Genomic DNA, 9078 nt, shown 5'->3' with positions numbered 1-9078 from the left:
CCCAGTTTGAACCACAGAGAAGAATATGGACTAAATAAATAATTTGAGGACCTGAAAGACAGGTGAGACTATAACAAAAGATTTAACATTCATGCCATTTGAGTCTTGGAAGGTATGAGAAGGTAGGTGAGGCTGAAAAGGAATTCAAAGAAGTCTTTGCACAAAACTGTCCAAGTTTGGCAAGAGACACAAACCTGCAAATAAAAGCAATGAGTGAAACCTAAATAGGATAAAACCAAATGAATCCATGCTAAGACACATCATAAGTAAGCTTTTGGAAACTAAAGAAAAAGAAAAAAACCTTGAAAGCAGCAGCAAAAAAACATCTTATCTATAGAGGAAAGACAATTAGAATGACATTGTATCCCTTGTCAGAAGTCTTGGAGGCCAGAAGGAAGTGTCACAATATTTTTCAGGTTTTGAAAGAAAAGAACTGGCAACCCAGATTCCTCTATCTAGATAGTATCCTTCAGGAATGAATGCGATAATCGAAATATTCTCAGGTGAGAAAAACAAAAAGAATTTGTCACCAGCAGGCTACACTAAAAGAATGACAAAACAGAAATGAAATGACATAAGAAGGAAACTTGCAGTATCAAGAAGGATTAAATTTGATGATGGAAGCACAAATTATAGCACTGTCAGATGCATCTCTATATGGGCAGAGATAAAATATTTAAGATGATCATATTATAAAAACAGAAAAGATAAAGGGACATAAAGTGTGCTTTCTGCACTTCACTCAAATTGGTAAAATGTTGACAATAATACACTGTGTATATAATGTAATACCCAGAGCAACCATTAAAACAAGCTATAAAAAAAGATACAGTCAAAAACACTATAGATAAAACAAATCAAAATTCAAAAAAATATTCAAGTAACTTAAAGAAAGACAGAAAAAAGAAAACAGAGAAACAAAGAGAACAAATGGAAAACAAAAATTATAAGGCAGACTTAAGTGTTTATCCCAGAGAAATGAAGATTTATATTCACACAAAAACCTATATAGGAATTTCTGTAGCAGCTTTATTCATAATAGACAAAAACTGGAAACAACTCAGACGTTCTTTAATAAGGAAATATTTAAACTGTAGTACATACACAACATTGAATACTACTCAGTGATTAAAAAGTAGCAAACTAGGGGCACCTGGGTGGCTCAGTCATTAAGTGTCTGCCTTCAGCTCAGGTCATGATCCCAGGGTCCTGGGATCGAGCCCCACATCGGGCTCCCTGCTAGGCAGGAAGGCTGCTTCTCCCTCTCCCACTCCCCCTGCTTGTGTTCCTGCTCTCTATCTCTTTCTCTCTCTCTCTCTGTCAAATAAATAAATAAAATCTCTAAAAATAAAAAATTAAAAGGAGCAAACTATATGATATACCCAACCTGGATGAATCCCCAGAAGTGTATGGAAAAGGCAAAGTCTGAAAATTATACAGGTATGATTCCATTTATATAACATTCTTGGAATGAAAAAATTATGGATTTCTTATGGTTAGTTTTTGCATCATATATCTTTCCTTATCCCCTTACTCTCAACATGTTTGTACATGTGAATCTACAGTGTATCTCCTGTAGGCAGAATAGGCTATGTGTTTTAATTCACTCTGACAATCTGTTTTTTAATGGCTGTATTTGCATCACTTCTATTTAATGGAATTATTAATGTGTTAGAGCTTATGTCTGCTATTTTTCATTTTGTGATCTCTGTTTCCCATTTTTGTTCTCTTTTTCTGTGTGTTCCCAAGACTTATTTGAATGTTTTTTAGTATTTCATTTTGATTTATCTATATGGTTTCTGAGAGTATGTTTCTCTATAGATTTTTAGTAGTTGCTTTATGTATTACATTTTATATACAAAACTTAACACAGTCTACGAATGTTGACATTTTACCAATCTGAATGAAAATAGAAACCATGCCTTAATTTACCTTTCCCCTTTTATAATATAATGGTCAAATATGTCCTCTATGTTCATTTAAGTGCACATCAGAGAGTGCTCTAATTTTTGCTTCGATCATCAAGAATAATTTAAGATGCTCAACATGACAATAACCTATTGTGTTTATATATGTTCACTGATACCACCCTGGTGGTGAAACATTTTTTCCCTTTCTGTTGTTCATTCTTCTTTTTGATGTTTCCTTCTTTTGTCATTTCCTGTTTAAGGGACTTATGCTAGCCATTTTTTGAGAGTAGGTTTATTAGCAACAAATCCCTTAGTTTTTTCCTTCATGTGAGAATGTCTTGATTTCTACTTCATTCCTAAAGAATATTTTCACTGGATATAGAATTTGGGGTTGAAATTCCTTTTCTTTTCACACTTTAAAATGATGTGCAGCTTCTGCTTGGTCTCCATGTTCTCTGATGAGAAATCTACTGTCAGTTGAATTGTTTTCCCCTGTAAGTGGTAAGGTATTGTTCCTTTCTCATTGTTTTCAAGACTTTTTCTTTGTCTTTAGTTTTCAGAATTTTGACTGCACTGTGTTTTGATGTGAATTTCTTTGAATTCATCATGTTGGGTTTCTTTCAACTCCTTGAATCTGTAGGTTTATGTCTTTTGCCAAATTTGGAAGTTTTCAGCCATTATTTCTTTAATTACTTTTTCTGCCTCACTTTTTCCTCTTCTGGGACCCTGGTGATGCAATCCTTTAGTTACAGTACCATAGGTTGCTGAAGTTCTCTTTTTTTTTTTTTTTTTTTGGTATATTTTCTCTCTGCTTTTAAGAAAGTTCCTATTGTTTTATCTTCATATTTACTGATTCTTCTTTCCTCCTGAACATTCTGTTCTGCTAATCCACTGATATTTTTATTTTAGTAAATATATATTTCAGTTCTAAATTTTTTCATTTGATTCTTTTTATATCTTTTGTTGCTTGCTGAAATTTTCTGCTTTACTTTATTCAAGCTGTCCATTTTTTTCATTTGTTTTAAGAATTTATTAATTACTCATTGACACTTTTATGATGGTTGCTTTATCTCAAACAGGTTCTGCATAGGATAATTCTAACTCTGTCATCTCAATATTGGTGTCTATTGTCTTTTTTTGTTCAAGTTGAGATTTTCCTTGTTCTTTTTATGATGAACAACTGTCAGTTGAAACCTGGACATTTTTATATTATGTTATGAACCTTTGGACTTATTTAAAACTTCTTTTTTTATCTGGCTTTCTATGACACTGCTCTGACAAGGAAGGAGGGTATGGGAGAGTGCTGCATTGTTGCTGCCATATCAAATGAAAGTCTATGATCTTTCACTGGCCTTCACTGACATCCAGTTAAGGGTGGGTGGCTCCTCATTACTGCTGGGCAGAGGTGGGAATTCCAGCTAGGACAGGAAGGAGTGCTTTATTATTGCTTCCCATGCAGCTCCATTGAATCACTAAGGGAGGGGGGCTTTGTTAACGCTGGATGGTGGTGAAAGTTCTGACTCTACTAGGCCTCTTCTAATACCATTCCAGCAGGAAATGAGTAGGTTTCCTCATTATTGCTGGATGTAGGGAGAAAATGTCCAGGTTCCCCACATTGTCTCTGGTGATACCATAGGAGATGAAGAGGGGATAACTTCGCCATCTAAGAGGGATAAAACTCTTAGCTTCATACTCAACCTTCTCTGACACCACCACAGTGGTAAGGTGTTAAGGTGCCTCATTTCACCCTGGTGAGAATGGAAGTCTAGATTTCTAATTTGGCCATTGTTGACCTGGGTGAAGATGAAGTATGTTCTGTGGTGTTTGGCTGAAAAAAAGTAATTATTGCCTTAAAAATTTTCATTCTCTTATGCTACTCCTTTCCTGGTCCTTCAACTAGACTGAGCAAGTTTTTGTGAAGACTGGGGTTTTCTGTTTGTTTGTCTTTTTGGTTTTTGCCCATTTTTATTTATTTATTTTATTTTATTATGTTATGTTAATCACCATACATTACATCATTAGTTTTTGATGTAATGTTCCACAATTCATTGTTTGCGTACACCCAGTGCTCCATTCAAAATGTGCCCTCTTTAATACCCATCACCAGGCTAACCCATCCCTCCACCCCCTCCCCTCTAGAACCCTCAGTTTGTTTTTCAGAGTCCATAGTCTCTCATGGTTCATCTCCCCCTCCGATCCCCCCCCTTCATTTTTCCCTTTCTACAATCTTCTTTTTTTTTTTTTTTTAATATATATTACTTGTTTCAGAGTACAGGTCTGTGATTCATCAGTCTTACACAATTCACAGCTGTGACCATTTTTAAGTTGCTCCTTCCAGCCTGGGACATATGAGGCAAACTGAAAACCTAGGGGACTCTCCATGTATTGTTCCTCAACCTGGGGTCCCTAGCCATTCTACTTTTTTTCCTTCCAATCTCTCTGAATCTCATGGTTGTTTTATACATAATATTCAACACATCTAATGTACCTGGTGGGAGGAATAGGAAAAAGTACATGTATTCCATCTTCCTAAAGTCAAACATCTTTAGATTCCTTTTTGAATCTTATTGTTCCCTGGAATAAAATATATTCTAGCCAAGGGAACATAATATTTGTACAGCAGCTTGATACTCTCTCATAGTCTCTTTGCTAAACTTGGATATCTGTTCTCCTATATTTAGCTCAAAGGTCAGTATCCAAAATAGAGAAGGAGAAGAAAAAAATTAAAATGAAGTGTACTTTCTTTAATGTATATCTATATTACATATTGACAACTTCCCTTACACCTCTGGGCAGCAGACTTATTCCTTTTTTGGTCTTCTGGTTTCTAATGTAATTTTAACATGTACTTATTGTTTCTAGCATTTTTAGAGATTTGCATATTTTCAATCCTACATGCTACAATTTTTAATTTTTAAAAATAATTTCTCATTTTACACTACCATTTATTTAGTGTCCACTATGTATTTTACCAAGTGACATGTGTTTTGCCAGTGACTATACTATTGTTAATTTTAAAGTTATATGAGTATAGGTTTTAGAGTTATTTATTCATAAAACATATTTTTTTAAGATTTTATTTGTTTATTTTAGAAAGAGAGAGCATATGTGAGCAGGGGGGAGGGGCAGAGGGAGAAAGAATCTCAAGCAGGTTCTGCATCAAGCAGACTCCACGCTGAGTGTGGAGCCTGATCCAGGACTCAATCTCAGGACCCTGTGATCATGACCTAATCCAAAATCATGAGTCTGACACTTAACTGACTAGGCCATCCAGGCTCCCCTCGCAAAATATATTTATTCATAAAACATACTGACTACATAGAAAAATAAACAGACATGGTCTCAGTCTTCATGGATTTTGCAATCTGGTAGGAGAGGGAGAAAGAGATAAACAAGTAAGCAAACAAAAATATACAGTAACTATATGTTGTGGTGAATGTTCTGAATGACTTTAAAACATAGAGTAGTGGAGCATAACAGGGTAAAGCAACCTAGAAAGTTGAGTCGTCAAGGAAGGCCACACAGAGGAGTTCGTATTTAAGCTAAGCCTCAAAGGAACAAAAAGAAGTCATCCCTACAAAGCATGAAGCAGAGGGTGTCCTAGGCAATGAAGGGCAAGAGAAAAAGTAGAAAATATCACAAGGTAACACAAGAGGTGTAGTGAATGACCCCACTACATTCTGAAACTGCCTTCCAGGGATCATTTCCCGTTTGGCTTTCTTCAACTTTTCAAGATGTTGTTTCTGCCTACCATCTGCTCAAGCAGAAGGTGGTCAAGCCTCAGGGACATTGGCAGTGCCAGTTTTCCTGGTGCTCAGAAGCCTCTGGTCACTAGCTGATTACCCATTCCATCTGAATTCAAAAATCTCAAAACAATAACCTTTTCTCATCTATCCAATCTCCAAAGCACAAGCCACAAGGAAAGAAACTAAATGAAAAGGAATGTTTTGATGGAACAATTGTAGACTGTAGACAGGGAATAGAATGCCAGAGTTCCAGTGCTAATTCTGCCATCCCTCATTTTTTTTACATGTATAGGCAATTGCCTTCACTTGACAAATTATTCTTTTCTCCCTGGGAGGATGAAAATCTTAGAGGCAGAAAAGACCTTACAGATTCATCAGTATAGCTCTCTCAGCAGCACAACCAGGTATACACTGATTTTCAACTTTCATATCAAGAGATCTACTACACCTCACAGCTGTTACACATAAAACCTGCCTTGTCTGAGATCCCAGGAATTTAAACTAGAATAAATGCTAAGTGATCAGTCTACATGTGAATGTATGTACATAGTATTTATAAACATAATCTATACACATCTTTTGAAACACAAGTATAAAATAATTGCTTTGATTTCCTCAGAAGAACAGCTATCCATATGCAAGGAAATGATAATGTTAGAGAAGAAGCCAAATACATACAGTTTTTCTTCCTCGAAGTATATTCCTACCTCTGCTAAAGGCAAAGATAGTTAACTAGTAATTGCCTCAGGAAAATGAGACACAGAGAGCATTTTCTCTTTTCAGATAATGCTGAGCATCTTTCCAGAGAACAATAAGAATTGACAAGAGGAAAAAGCATGGAAGAGTTTTGTTTTTAAGTGATCCAAACACCAACTGTTAGCCTCAAAGGAAAATAATATGCAAGACAGAAATAAAAATGAATGATGACTTAATCAGGACATTATTAGAAAGGGCACAGAGAATTTTAACTATACTACTTAAAAGTTGTTCTACTTTCCAAAATCAAGGCATAATCAATGGCCAAAGATGAATCTAGCAAGAATTCAGATCAACTTCATGTTTCTGAGATTCTAAATTTTTTTTTCTATATTAGCCATAAGTAATTAACATAAATATAGTTTGATTGCAGTGACATACTCCACCTTATCCATTGCCTAGTGAACTTATTTGACATGAAAGTACCCACTCTACCTCTTCCAGGACCAACATCTTCCAAAGCATCTTCTGAAAGTCCCATTAAAGATTCAAGATATGTCTCAGAAAAAAAAAATCTCAGAAAAAAGATTCCATGTGAAGTTAAATTCAAGAAATATAGAGTGAGGGGTGCCTGGGTGGCTCAGTCGTTAAGCGTCTGCCTTCAGCTCAGGTCATGATCCCAGCGTCCTGGGATCAAGTTCCGCATCGGGCTCCATGCTCAGCAGGGAGCCTGCTTCTCCCTCTCCCTCTGCCTGCCTGTCTGCCTACTTGTGATCTCTCTCTCTCTCTCTGTCAAATAAATAAATAAAATCTTTAAAAAAAAAAGAAATATAGAGTGAAATGAAACTACATGTACATCTTCTTCAAAGATCTTAGCTGCATTTCCCACATACATTTGAGCAAAGAACACCTCTATGAATCAAGGGAGAGATTCTAGTGTTCCTTGAAACATAACTTGGGAACAAAACCCTGGGCACTCTAATCAAGCTGCAGTATCAAACCACAATTCTTATTTGCTTCAGCAGCACATGTATTAAAATTGGAACAATACAGAGAAGATTAGCCTGGTGCCTGAACAAGGATGACATGCAAACCACAATTCATGGAATCCCTGTGTGAAACCAAAAATTACTTCCCCTTTCACGTTGCAAAAATGTTCCATGGGATATGAATCTGATATCATTTGCCACTTAAGGTGCACAGCTTTGTGCTCTTATAACTTTCAAAAGCACAGAATGTTTTCCTTTATTCTCCTAATCTACCTCAACACTTGTATTCTACAGTGTGATTATCTAATCTAGTTTTGTAGCCCAGAGTAAGCACCAGGGAATTTACCCTCAATATTCTCACCCTTGTTTTTTTGTCTTTTATATAATGTATCTTTTGCTAGTTATAAATAACAAATTCATGCTCATTGTAGGAATTTAACCAAAATATAAGAAAACTAAAATCATATGATTTGATATTGTATAAAAGTATCTTAAAGTTTATATTGAGTAATAAATACTTAAGAATAAACAAGAACATCATGAAGCAAAATAACAGGAGTAAAGGTAGTATAGGAATTTGCCTTACCAGATATCAAAATATACTAAAAATTCACTTAATATGGAATGGACAAATAGATTATGGGAACCAAACAGAAAATCCAAAAATAGATCCAAGAAAATATAATAATTGAACATATGACAAAGGGGTATTTGAATTCAGTGGGGAAAGATGATGTATTTTTAAAGGCTACATGGACAATAGTTATATGTTAAAAAGAAAACAAAATTATATCCCTTCCTCACACTATATACAAAAATAAATTACAAATGGATTATACACTTAAATTTATTTTTTTAATGAGACAATAAAACTCTTAGCAGAAAATCTAGAAGAGTGCATGTTAAAAATTTAAAGATGACAAGGATGCAGAGAAAGGGGAACCCTCCTACACTGTTGGTGGAAATGCAAGCTGGTGCAGCCACTCTGCAAAACAGTATGGATGTTCCTCAAAAAGTTGAAAATAGATCTACCCTAAGACCCAGCAATTACACTACTGGGTATTTACCCAAAAGATACAAATGTAGTGATCCGAAGGGGTATGTGCACCCCAATGTTTATAGCAGCAATGTCCATAATAGCCAAACTATGGAAAGAGTCAAGATGTTCATCAAGAGATGAATGGATAAAGAAGATGTGGTATATATATACAACGGAATATTATGCAGCCATCAAAAAAATGAAATCTTGCCATTTGCAACAACATGGATGGAACTAGAGGGTATTATGCTAAGCCAAACAAGTCAATCAAAGAAAGACAAGTTTCATATAATCTCACTGATATGAGGAATTTGAGAAACAAGACAGAGGATCATAGGGGAAGGGAGGAAAAATGAAACAAGATGAAACCAGGGAGGGAGACAAACCATAAGAGACTCTTAATCTCAGGAAACAAACTGAGGGTTGCTGGAGTGGTGGGGGGTGGGAGGGATGGGGTAGCTGGGTGATGGACATTGGGGAGGGTATGTGCTATGGTGAGCACTGTGAATTGTGTAAGACTGATGAATCACAGACTTGTACCTCTGAAAAAAATAGTACATTATATGTAAAAAAAAAAAAAATTTAAAGAAGAGAAAACATTCTAAACCAAACAAGAAACCTAAGCCTACAAATAAATAAACTTAAAATATGTAAATATGTAAACTTTTATATGCCAAAATACATAATAAAAAATAAAT

At 35.4% G+C, this 9078-nt stretch overlaps 1 non-coding gene across 1 annotated transcript; it reads left to right on the top strand.

Annotated features, from left to right (window-relative positions):
• Positions 1-7365: 7365 nt before the first annotated feature.
• Positions 7366-7469, top strand: LOC118521583 (U6 spliceosomal RNA). The gene has a single exon (XR_004910204.1). It is a non-coding gene; the product is annotated as a U6 spliceosomal RNA (small nuclear RNA).
• The last annotated feature ends 1609 nt before the right edge of the window (positions 7470-9078 follow it).

This window comes from Halichoerus grypus, chromosome 3, assembly GCF_964656455.1.
Source record: "Halichoerus grypus chromosome 3, mHalGry1.hap1.1, whole genome shotgun sequence".
Taxonomy (NCBI): domain Eukaryota; kingdom Metazoa; phylum Chordata; class Mammalia; order Carnivora; family Phocidae; genus Halichoerus; species Halichoerus grypus.
The sequence above is the reverse complement of the archived record's forward strand: the minus strand, read 5'-3'. Positions and strand labels throughout refer to the sequence as shown.